The sequence below is a fragment of the Ylistrum balloti genome, unplaced genomic scaffold, assembly GCF_031769215.1.
Source record: "Ylistrum balloti isolate Yb309-2 unplaced genomic scaffold, AGI_CSIRO_Ybal_v1 Utg369592, whole genome shotgun sequence".
In the NCBI taxonomy this organism is placed as follows: Eukaryota; Metazoa; Mollusca; class Bivalvia; order Pectinida; family Pectinidae; genus Ylistrum; species Ylistrum balloti.
Window position 1 is genome coordinate 760,761 of NW_026781877.1, and position 13,964 is coordinate 774,724.

Consider the following 13,964-nt stretch of genomic DNA (forward strand, 5'->3'; position numbering starts at 1 on the left):
GTCACACAGAGTACTGATTGGTATGACGAGAACTCTAACCGCTGTCACACAGAGTACTGACCGGTATGACGAGAACTCTTACCGCTGTCACACAGAGTACTAACTAATGTGTCGAGACCTCTAACAACTGTCACACAGAGCACTAACTGATGAGACGAGAACTCTAACCGCTGTCACACAGAGTACTTACTGGTATGATGAGAACTCTAACCGCTGTTACACAGAGTACTAACTGATGTGACGAGAATCTAACCGCTGTCACACAGAGTACTAACTGATGCTGTAAACACTTAATCAGTATTTGTACTAGACGACTATTGCAATACATTGATAAGGTTGGGACATGCAACCTCTTGTCGTTTTCATGACTAGATATAACTGTATGAAAGAAAAAGGTAGTAGTTCACTGTTGCAAATCGTCATAAATAATAATGTGTGCACCTGTCTTCGCTTATACTCAACAATTGTATACAAACATAGGTAACGTATCTGTCTTTACATCTACGTTTATATATATGTATATATATATATATGTAATATCCGGTCTCCATTACGTCTTACACTAAGCCCTGAGAAACAACAACAGAATCATACGTATATAAAAGTAATAACTGCCTTAGAATTTACTGTTTGAGAGTATGTTTTCTCCTGAGATTTGGGACGTACAGGGGATGAGGTTATAGGAACAAAGCTATGGACCCTGGTACAAACATATTAAAATTGTACGCAAAAATATTTCATACATGTCTCTTATCAGTGTACATATCTTCATTCAACACTACTGAACGCCACGGCAGCACCGAATAACAAATTATCTAATTTGAAACGTTTCATGCAGGCAGTATTTGACGGGAGATCTCCGCCGTGAGATACGGGGTCTGTAACGCAGGCACGGATTTCTAACTATTATCAAGTGGAACTACGCTATCTAGTCAATACACACAAAACCACTCAGTATACTCAACAAATATATTCCGCAAAGAAAATTGTTTTGATGAGCCCGTCAAACAAAACATATTACCAGCTACTCTATTTTATGGACAATGTTATAAGACCTTGGCTGTGTGCATATAGAATAAACAGCCATTAATTTCTGTTTGATAGAAAACATAGCCCTTAGTGATTAAAGCTTTGTTATTGTCATGTCGGAACACTACAAACATAACCCGAGTTCTGTCATACACAAGTGTATACTAAATTCATGGAAAGGATCAGAAATAATTAACCGTGATCTGACCAGCAATTTGGAGTTGCTGGGGGTCTTTTTTATTTGCTAATTTAAACGATTTTTACATATTTCAACGGCGACTTAGAAGACAGCTTTGGGACATAAAAGGGGAGACAATTTTGATACATATCTTAAGTTCCCTCAATCTGTCCAAAGCAGAATGAAGGTAAATGATTTTTCGTTAGGGTTTATATATTTCCTTGTCAGTTCTTAACTGATATAAAACATAAAAATTAATAAGCTTTGTATCTTGTTCACACTGCATTCAGTGTCCCAAGTATACATTGATCGATGTCAACGGCATTACGATCAAACTTGTACTAAGGGATCATATACACTTCCGGTTTAAAGAGCTCCGCTGAGAAAAAACATTGACACCATTTCCGGTAACGTGCGATCGTTTCGGGCTGCTGTAAGACTAAAACAATCAGAATTGTTTGTTAGGTACTCGACAATGGCGATTCTCAAGTCGTGGTTGCCCGGGGAGTTACTCGACATTACTCCAAATCTCCTACACCATAAGAGGCCGCCGGTTTATTGTCTGACGTAAATGTGCCGAGTGCAACCTCTCATTTCCAAAGCACTTTTTCTTTGGTGCTCGTTTCGTCCTGGAATGAGGGCGGAACGAAAGTTTCTACAATAGATCTTGCTTATTATAACTTAAAACTTGATGACAACAACGTGTACTTAAAGATTCGATATCAATTATCCAATTTAGATTTTCCAATCACAGTCGTATAGTGAATAAATAGTTATCATAAATGACAGAAACTCCAGTTCCATTCCATCATTTGGTTGACCTAGTTTTCAAAAATGGCGGTTTCGGTCAATGGAAAATGCGAATGTTTGCTGGATACGAAATGATGAATTGACGAAAGGATAAGCAAATACTGATTTAATTACCGTATGCATAGTAGAATAACGTTTTTTTATAAACATAACTTTTTGTAACTCTTTATCAGATTGTGCTGAGGCTTTGACCGCATCCTGTTAAAGAAAATCAGTATCTAACTATTTTTGCACGAAATAGTATGTGATTTTATCATACACTTTAAAAAGATATAATTCCTTTATTACGTTGAACAATTAAATTTATGCTAAAATGCTAAACATTGTAAAAAAATCTTAACTTTGAAAACTTGATAGTCGGCATTGGGATAAATGTAAATCGCTTTTTAAGAAGTTAAAGCTAATAAGACGCCTGTCATAAGTTTCTCGACGTGTAAACCTCTAACATTATTAGAGAAGTAATTCGCCAGTCGTGGGTGCTCGAGGAGTGGCCCGTTAGTCCATTACTTGTTATGCTAGGATATGGGGCAAACTTCCTCCATGTGAGTATTCATACATTTTATCTTTCAAGTGAAATTCATGGTACTTTACTGTGTCTACCATTTCATCGAGATCAGATGATGACTAATAGTACTGACAGGCGAGAAGATAGTGTACGGAGTATGGGGAGGGGGATACACGGGGATTGGGAGAAATGGAAGGATGTTTGGAGGGAGGCCACGGGGATTGGGAGAAAGGGAAGGATGTTTGGAGGGAGGCCACGGGGAACACTGAACGTAGGGCACAAACCTTCTTTGATGGATGCTAATCCCATCACATACAAAACTGCTTGTTTTTATATCATACACCATGAAATTGGTGTAGATCAACCATCTTCACTGATGTTTTATCAGTAAAACGATAAGCACAAATGAATTCAGTATATGAACATAGAAAAAGTGAGCTTAACGTGGACTCGAGACTTCAAAATATGTCCAACATTTAATACTACACGTATATGTTATAAATAGACACCTAATGCCCACCTCTGTCAACCATCTCTATTAATATCAACGTCCGATACAGACAACAGCCGTTATACTGTCGGACCACCCTCTACAGCAGTATTTTACTAGCTGGTTTCTTTAAAGAAGAGGAGAGTGTCCTATTTACTGTGACAGTTTGTATACTTAATCATTAACTAGGTCACTGCGATATATCACTCCAGTAGACACTGTATTGCAGCTTCCGGTTGATTAAATTTTCACAAAGACACATCACTTACTGGAGAAATAAAAAGTCAAGACTGATTGAGCATGTGCACACAAACCAACGACTGCAGGCTGGAAGTAGATTGAATCAAATTGTGGGTTTAATGGAGTGTTATGATTTAGTGGTACCTGGTGTTACCGACAGCTGGCGCTGCTTACCACACTGTGGTACACACATACAGCTTACAAAGTTTACCTGCCAAGTCAATGATACAGAAAATAGTGGTATTTGCTGTTTCGGGCGAAACGTTGTCATATTGGGCTTAAATACTAAAATAAATATTTTTTTCGGGACAATGTGATGACGATATTCCCGTTATATACACCCCATGTGGTAGAATGCTTAACAGGGTAATGGGCGACATTAACATTGCCATTGGTGTTAGTTTATCCATTGTACTATCTAGATTTACATTTAAACGGTACAGGAGACTCCTCGGTGTCAAAACGTCCGTGAATTAGTAGTGAAATTATCACCCTGACTTTTACGATCAAATCATCAATCATAAAAGTCGTTACGCGACATGGTGTGTTACAGGCATTAAGTAAGTCTACGTAATGATTACCATAATTAACCCATTTCGTGTTTTTATATATTAGTATTATACAAGATAATGATTCAGTAATACATTGTTACAAATCCCCTGTTGGTAAATCGTACGTCATATCGGTACTATTAAAGTATACATATCTTAATTTACTAGCAAGCTATTCATCGCCATACAGACTACAATATACCTGCGTAATCAATGACGTCACGGCGATTCCGAACAGCAGACTATTCACACTTTCTGTAATTATCAGAATTATTCACGTTTGGTATCGAGACCAGATAAAACTCGAAATATATTTCGTCACTACCACATACTACAGTAAATTATCTACAACCATAACCAAGTCGACCTCGCTGTTATTACGTGAACTCGACGGAAATCCGGTATTATACGTATACGTTAGAAACATAATCACGAATATTCATTGTTGAATGGTCCATTGGTTCTTCGGGGAAGTGACATTTCATTATGTGGTAGTTCGATACAGATCTAGTGCATTGTATTATGCTCGTTTTAAGGAAACGAACAGACAAATCTTTTAATGTACAGCTAGCAGTAACAACATAATGGTAAGTATATTAGTTTAGTTATAAATAACTTACTCAATCTCACACCTATCCACGTGTCCTTCATTATAAGAAGCGGGTTATGGACACGATCATATACCTCCATATTCATCCCACCGACATCTAAACACATTTACAGTTAACCGACTCCAACAGAATCACCGCTTTGCTTAGCTTTGTGTACAACCACAAACAGGATTTGAAATATTCATTCATAAGATCTACCAAAACCTTTAACCCCCGAGGTGTTAAAAATACACACCCGCATCACCGACTTTCTACATTCGCCTGTTCTACACCTGACTAAGACGGGGTGATAATTCCTGTATTCCATATGCATCCGAATTTAACGTGAACTAGTAGTGTTATAGTCTGTGATATGTGTACATTGTAAATAATAAACATAATTATATACTAGTTCATTGTTTAGCCCTTATATAAATCAGTAATTATATTGGTATTTCTGAAACCCTGCTGATACCATTTAATGGCAGTGAAGTGATAACGGCAATGATAGGCCAAATAACGTTGACTATAACCAGGAACGTATATGACAGATACGTCCCTGCTATAACCTGTCGAACTATGCCTACAAAAAGGTTGTACAAAAGTTACAATGAGTAGAAAACTATCTATTATAGTCGCTTTTTAAATTATATGCAATGCTTGCTATCAATCAGATATGACCAAAAAGGTTGCCCTGTATTCTGGGCTTCTACAGATGCTACTTACCCGTTGTCCTTGGTACCGGCATTAATTTCCGTTAGATAGGTGCCTGGACCCAGCACATTCTCACTGCCCAAACTTACACAAACATTCACATGGTTTACTCTGTAAATAACGCCACCAACCCGGTCCACAATTGCCCTACACTTTGATCTCTGTGTTCCCGTAGCCGTCCGATCGGTATTTACAAAGAATGTACGAGTGGTAGTTTGATACAACACACAGCCCCTCTCCCATGTGCGCACGCCCAGCTAACACTTCTTACTTTCACAACACAAACTTTGCAAGTCGTTGCAATTTTTCCTCGGCGGTTCAAGCCACTAAAACTTATTCAAAGTAGAAATCAATGGGCACATTGTGTTATGTTACTATTCTTAGCTGTCCGCGAAGGGAGTTTCCACGTGTTGTGGAACCATAACACAGCGACACATGTCCCGGACCGGGGGAGTTAACATCTACACAATACAGATTTAAATTACACAGATGGGGTCGCCGTGAGTCATAGCTATGTAAACAAACACGGCAACGAAGGGGAGTTGTCGGTACGGAGGGGCTACCGTTGTCACACCGGAAAATCTCATTAGGGCCAAAGAGGTCCCGGAGCGAGGGTGGTAGGGTCAGCCGTCCATGGCAACATCTGCAAGACGTATCCAATACATTGGTCGAGAGCCTGTGAAGGCGACAGGGTCACGACAGTAACTGGTCTGTAAAGCTCTCTCGTTGTACCACGCTCCGCTGACTATTCTGTCCATCATAATTATCAGTCACTCTCTCAACAAAAGGCGAGTCCTAACCGTTATCAGCCAATTCTGTATACGGAATTCGTGATAAAAGCGGAAACTAATACGTACGCTGATAAAAAGCTGATAAAACAAGTTAATAATCCTGACGATGATATCACCAAGGCTCCTAACACAAAACGTCTTCTATCTTCTATCCACTTGTTAAAAAAATCTCCTTTATTTTCTTTCTGTATTCGCGTTCTCGTCCCGCCAGTGTGAACAACTTATCGGTCAATAAGAGACTTGATGGATGGTCCCTGCTGGGAGATTCTTTAGTTCCTATACAATACTGTAGTAGTTGACCGTTATAAGTCTGTACAATGCCTGTCCATCTAAAGCTTAGGGAAATCCCCGGTAAGTGTCACCAGCAGTGTTTACATCGTACCTTACGATGACACCATATCTATAACGCGAGACAGATCTGTCAAAATCTAGGTCTCTGACATCCAATTCTCCCACATAATGTGCTATCTAAACTTTCAGACACGATTTTCAGGATGTTCCCCTTTAAATACATAGTAAGTAACTTTCTTCTATCAAATAATCACCGGCAACATACATGTATAGGCAAAGGTAGGTGTTTCTCTTGAAGTGTTTTAATCATTAATCTCCTAATTGTATTAATGGACGTGTCTACAATTCAGTTAACAGAAGCTACATAGAAAATCATGCAATGATGATGTCTCAGTCACTGACATAAATGGTAACAGTTTACCAATCTCTTACTCTCTATACGTACAGGCTACATCATGTTCAAATTATAGAGCGGTCGCGATAAAGCGTTTGCCTACGTAACCTCGCGCATTAGAGTTACTTCCCTTTGTTTCACTTTCACCGAGAATAACCTCAGGTCCGGGATGCGCGTTTCGAAGCTCAGAAACGGGCAAGACTCTGCTAATGTATCCTTGGGCACGACACTATACCCAAATTGCATTGGATGACATGCCACGGGCCTCCGGTATGTTGTTCAGTGAGGTTGCCACCAGCTTCTATAAGGAGATCATATTTTACCAGTTTCATGTAGTCGAGCCCTCCATTGACCACTTTTCGCATAGATGACTATATATAATATACAATGAGATGTTTTTAAACAAAGCAATATTGCCGTGGTATTTCCATTCCAATTTAATCTTACGTTATCAAACAAGAAAAATCCTAGTTGTTTTTGTGTCGTTATGGCACGTCGCTGATTTGTCATAAATTTGAGACTGTGTACTTCGGATACCTATCGGATACCTCTCGAATTCAATCATTTAAATGTTTACGACCCTCGGGCATCATTCACGTGCTTTTGTGCCAGTCACGCCTGATTAGTTGCGACATCGTCTCTGGTGTGTGTGTAAGTCTTATCCTTGGCGTAAACAACAGAAATAACATTATGTGAAGCAACATGTTTATAAGTTATCTGAAGAAGTACATAAAATATATGCTTAAATTACTTCGCACAAGAGAGTCGAATCAGAGTGATCAGAGAACCCGCCTACCTATTCTACTGGTCCACGTACATAACAGGTCTGTGACGAAGTTCTCTTGAACCTACCAACAGGGGGACACAATCACAAGATGAACGTGGTGATCAGTAGTGATGGAAATATCACACCGATGGGAAATTAAGCTCAGCACACGCCATTGAATTAAAACTAACACCTCGTAAACTTCGTCAGAAACAGAATTTATCTTTCCCTTGTGCTTTAACAAGTTTGCTTTGTTCCTAAGCACTGTTCTTTTGCTATATCAAGTGTACTTCCTTAGAGTGCTATGAAACATGGGCCTTCTCTTGTGCTATAAGTAAAACACATTGCCTTGCTTCTAAAGCAAATATGCCCCTAACCCTTGTGCTGCGTGTTCATGTGCTTCAAAATCGTTGTTGGCTTCTTCTATGCTTTTAAAATAAGTTATACAGTGTCTTGAAAAAATTGCCCCTATGCCTAGACCCCAAGGTCTGCTATGAATGTGTGCCCTGGCCATTTGCTTGCACTAACGAACAACCTTTATGTATCCTTAAACAACGCTGTATCCAGACGTGAACATGCATTGATTTATTTCTCAACTAATCAAATGTACGTGTTAACGCTGTCCGGTACGGCCAATTAGCGTGTACCTAACTCAGCACGTGTTCAAGGCAGTGTAGGGTTCGTTATAGCGTTGATAGTGATCTCATTGAAACCTGACACCAACATTGAAACTTCTACATCATAAATCATAACCACAAACTATAGAAATTAGAATGTATACCTATGTATGATAGTAATCACACGGTATACCCACACACCATAGTGATCACACGGTATACCCACACACCATAGTAATCACACGGTATACCCACACACAATAGTAATCACACGGTATACCCATACACAATAGTAATCACACGGTATACCCACACACCATAGTAATCACACGGTATACCCACACACCATAGTAATTACACGGTATACCCACACACCATAGTAATCACACGGTATACCCACACACCATAGTAATCACACGGTATACCCACACACCATAGTAATCACACAGTATACCCACACACCATAGTAATCACACGGTATACCCACACACCATAGTAATCACACGGTACAACCACACACCATAGTAATCACATGGTTTATCCACACACCATAGTAATCACACGGTATACCCACACACCATAGTAATCACACGGTTTACCCACACACCATACTAATCAAACGGTATACCAACACATAATAGTAATCACACAGTATACTTACACATCATAGTAATCACACAGTTTACCCACAAATCGTAGTAATCACACAGTTTACCCACAAATCGTAGTAATCACACAGTATACCTCTTATTTACAATGGCGTGTCTTTATCTACACCCCACATGTATTAATAATGTTAATAGTGACAAGGTCAAAGGTTACATATCAACCAGTATTTATTGCTCGTCAGTTCATAGGACAAAACGGAGTAGATTTGATCTGTATACATTAAGATCAGATAACATCTATTTTCCTGTCAACTAAACCACTATTGAACTGAATTGGTAGAGAGCCGAACTGAGTGTGCTCTGAATTCTTAATTTGAAATATAGGGCTAATTTATTAATATCAGGTAATAAAATACAGGTTACTATTAATATTTGGTCGTAAAAATTGTGAGATAAGAAATAAAAGTATTATATTGATTTTGGCCTCCAGGTATTACGATTCGGTCACTGACACAAACCACACAGAGAGGGACAGAGCCTTTGCTCAGAGGATCATTAAATCACAATTTTATATTATGGAAATAGAATACGTATGGGCAAGATTTCTGACTTCCATCAGATTTCATGGCATTTACAAGGAATAAAACAAACAGAAAGTTTGTAATTGAAATAAAGGCATGTGCCATACAAATGTATGTAATTTATAACTTTTTTTTATAAAGTTGTACTCTAAAAGTGTCTGTTATTGGACGAATAGCGTGGGTAAGAGAAGTCATAATTTCACCATTTTTTAAAACAACGTCATTCTTTAATTTAATTCATCTCATCTCCGAATTTATTCTCCCCATCATGACATAGAATGAAAAGCTAGCGTGTTACATTATTGCGTTTACATGTAATGACGTCACAATCACATTGTACTGAAAACTTTTTCTAATCTATTATGTGATTAAAGACCTGTCAGCTCAGAAAATCATAAGACGTTTTAGAGGCGTTAATCAACATACGGTACTCTTCTGTACATACCATAGAGAGCCGGGTGTTAAGTGTCATTTGTTTGTTTGCTTTTTAATAATCTTCTCAGCGAGCTATAAAAGCTTATAACAAGTTTCATGACATACAGTAATATGGACTCCTAGTAAAAAAGCATTGACGTGACGTAACGACGCCTTCAATACAATTGTGTTGTGGATGGTCAGGCTTTTAAGAGACTAAATGGTTAGACATTAATTTCATAACCGATAAAAAGCATTATAACATCTAAATATCTGTTAATATTGTGTACTTTCTGTTAATTATGATATTTTAAAGTTTGCGTGACCATTATATTAAAATTGTGTCAAAAAATTGAAATAAAACAGGAGTGACCCAACACTAATTCATACGAGTCGTTCGGAGAGTGTAAACAATGTCTTTGCACATGCAATTTTAGATTCAGATTAATTCAAATTCATTTATTTGTCTCTGTCACGCGTAGAGCGTGAAACAAGAGGTCATTTTACACAGTAGGAATTGAAACATCACTAGCCAATGAAGTTTTACATAATTACATAATTATAGTAGTAAGAAATCATATCAAAACGACGTGTTAAAACGAGGCTACGAAAGGTCACTAGATGTACTCGGCTATCTCCGATCAAAACACCGATAGGTGGTAGACACAACAGCGAGTGTCGACTAGCGTTAGTTTGAAGCTGATAATCTTTATCAATCTCTCTCAAAATGTTATAATTTTCTGAAGAGTCTAATTTTAAGTATTACAATGCTTGCCCGGAATCAAACGCACGAAAAAAAATAAATCTAACCGTTTAGTCGCTTTAAGCTTTCCGACAATGTACCCATTTATGAAAGTATCTTTTAATTTCGAGTTCACAAAACAAAATACCAACCTTTGAGTAGAGACTCTGCTTTGAGCAATGTTTTCTGTAGGGTTTATGCCTTAGCTACATTTTCAGTTATCAACCAGTTTATTAATCACTACAGTGCAATGACTATACATACCAAGATCATAAATTACTCGCGTCAGATAAACATGTTTTCTTCATCTTGATCCGATAATATCAATCCAACAGCATCGCCAGTAAAGGCCAATCAACAACCAATGTTCATATCATATACGTAACCCATACTTCTACAAGTCTACTAGTGCTGGGGTAATCCTATCGGGCACAGATCAAGGCGAATCTGTCCAAAGATCGGTCTCATTTTGTCTTGTCTGACCTTGGTTTTCTGAACACAAATTCGCAACAACAATGCCTAACTTGTGGATTAAGTTTTTCAGTTACTTAATAATTCTTTTTGTAAGAAGTTTGAAATGAACTCGTGTTATAGATGGAGCTGTGCTTATACGATACCAGATTCAGTGAGGTTTGATCACTCAGGCATGTAATACCACACGTACAGTACCAGACCAAACCACAGTTGGTACACTTTCTTTCTAACTGGTAATGACTTATACCACAAATTAGATTCATGACCTATCATATATAATTAACAATCTGTCAAACAAACTGACCAAGGGACATTGTTGTCTTTATGTAGTCGATCTATGCACAACGATAATTGGTCATGCATGTTTGAAACTACTTACATTTGACCCTTGACCTGCTGTGCTGATTTACTTGCGTGCGTAAGTTCCATTGAGGTGTAAGTAATATTCCGTTGAACATAGACCACCTTCACACAACCTTATTCCGCCGTTCTATCGCAATACGAAATACATGTTTGTATGCTCCTGTCTCACACGAATTAACTCCCGGCACAGATGTTTAGAAATCTTTCTGTGTAATAGTACTCCAGGAACTCCGCTCCACGCGCTGTGAAATGACGTCACATATTGGTACAACGATGTACAATTTCCAGTCTTTGCTGGTTTAATTTTCTCAATGTATAGTCTTCATCTGGAAGCCAGCCAGCTGTGAAAACCCTGCATCATGTATATACCTAGTTATGATTTATGATAAACGACGCCGTTAGAGTCAGTTTTGACTGGCGGCACCCAAACAAACCACTGAGATGAGGCGAGGGCACAGAGTCCGACCAAACGTCAGCATATGACAGGTGCTGAAAACGGCTTGCTGAGGGTCTTCATATACCGGACAGGTGTTAACACTCTTCATATAATCAGCGCGAACAGGCGATAACAATGTTACAGCTGACGATATACCTTAACTATGGAAAAATTCAAACCTCAGAACCTAACCACCCATTAATTTGTATCGATAATTAAATGCGGAGCAACACCGATATGATGTACGCTATAATGTTATACAAAGAGACAACTCAACAGACGTGTAAGATAAATACAACAAAACTTGTGATTTTACAAACGATGAGCCTTCTTTTCAGCACAGAGTTACAAAATAGTGCGGCGTTCCAACTGGATTGATCACGTCACGACGTGTGACTCCATTGTTCAACATGATCGTGTCATGAGACCTATGTCATCGTAGTGTTTACCTGAAGGAAGATCTGACAGGTATGTCGATACACACAACAGATCGTCAAAAACACCAACATATCACCTGTCAATCAGGTAGCTATTACAATTAGGAATTAACACCAGCAGTTATTCGGTCATCACTCAGGTGTGCTAGTGGCACTGTTTTACAGTTTTGGTCTGTGATTCATAATGACTGACCAGATTCCCTGGTTACACACAATGTAAATAAACGGCATTTTGATCAGTATTTGTCCAGTAAAGGCACAATCTAATTAGTGTTACACTGATATATGTTAATTCACCCGACGGGAAAGTTTTTTTTGTATGTTTGTATTAGAATTTCACTCGGTGTGAGTCATTGTGGAGAAATGTTTGACTATCACTGTGTTCGAGCTTGGCTCATTGTGAGTTGTTTGAAGTGACCACGGTCACAGTGACGAAACTGAGTTATGTACCACGGTCACAGTGACGAAACTAAGTTATGTACCACGTGACCAAGCTCGGGAATACTTCGTTAAACGATCATTATGATAAGGATACGACAGGCCATGCCTTTTGATATTTTTTTAAATTAATGTCCGGTCAATGCCCAGAGAAAGTTAACATATAAATGATGCGGAGTCGATACGGTGTGGAAAGTCGATAAGCTTGTCCACCTATCTTACAGCACCGGGCAGGTAACGATAGAAGTGAATACTGGGATTAATCTACTCGATCATTGGTATTGGGCTTTGTAAGCAATGGGTGAAATAAAGATGTAACACAATTTTAGTTAAACATCCATTTCTACGGTATATTACAGTGCGTCCTAAAAATAAAAAATATTGAAAGCACACACCTCCACGTGATGGTAATGGTAACCATGTCCAATAATGAATAAAAATGGACGATGACTAATTTTGCTGACAAGTGGCAGATTACTATAATTTGAACTAGGTGTACAAAGAAAATATCTAGCAACGGTATCAGTAAGTTGATATCATATGTAAACATTTACTTAAAAGATTTCCAAACATTCCAAAAAACAAAGAAGACATCACCACCAATGCCTTGTATTAGTTGCAACGTAAAATGTTTTAATCACATCACAATATTACTCCTCTATTGAACATAAAATGAGTAGAAAGAACATCAGAAAATGATAAGGAGGAAAGCACTTCATGTCATGTGACGTCATAATTATGGCGAGTCATTGATAGAATGAAATGCGTGGTTCATGGCTTCAATCTTCAAAGGCGGAAATGGTGTTTTCGGAATTATCTCCCCTCGACCATTTCCAAACATATGCAGAAATTTCTAAATATACCTAGCAGAGTTATGCCCCTTATTTCTTCGCACTCGCTGTTTGATCCAACAGATAGGTTATCGACACATAATTATACAAGATCCTTTGCTCCGTTGGTAAATATCAGTTTAACTTGCCATACATAGATTCCCGTATCACACACTGACATTCCATACATCAGTCTTTGAGGAAATGATGCTTTGAAATTTTATTTCTGTGGTTGCAACGTTTCTCTCACATACCAGTTTTTTTTTCTTGTTTTCTTGGGTTTTATTTTCACTTTCATTCTGATGTATGTATATTTCCATGATATTAATTGTTTCTTATATAAATGTATCTAACTGGTGCCTCATCTCTTGTTCTGGGGTTGAGAACAAAAAATTTCATATGGCTGTTTACCGTTTACACAATGTCATCGTCAGAATTTTCTAAATTCTCAAAACTATAAAACATTCTTTTGCAATCTAACGTTGCTGTCCGTGACGGCTGCTTCAAGTCGTAGTCAGTCCCAACTTATCATATACCTGAGTTCATTTTACCTGTGTTTTACCTGTTATCTGTTACCCGAGTTACTAAAGATGATTTTTTTAAATAGAATTATTTCTTTTAAATTAAAATAATGATATGATACACATTTATCATTTGTCGACATGTCATACATAC

At 38.1% G+C, this 13,964-nt stretch overlaps 1 protein-coding gene across 2 annotated transcripts in view; it reads right to left on the minus strand.

Moving 5' to 3' along the window:
- Positions 1 to 11,560, minus strand: part of LOC132544906 (uncharacterized) — a 59,961-nt gene extending 48,401 nt beyond the window's left edge. Inside the window, exon 1 of one of the 2 annotated variants that reach the window (XM_060208564.1) lies at positions 11,165 to 11,560. The gene's annotated coding sequence lies outside the window, so the exon portion shown is untranslated. Of the gene's footprint in view, positions 1 to 5,119; positions 5,183 to 11,164 lie in introns of those variants that run through there. The other variant, XM_060208572.1, reaches the window with a different exon arrangement.
- Positions 11,561 to 13,964: the final 2,404 nt, after the last annotated feature.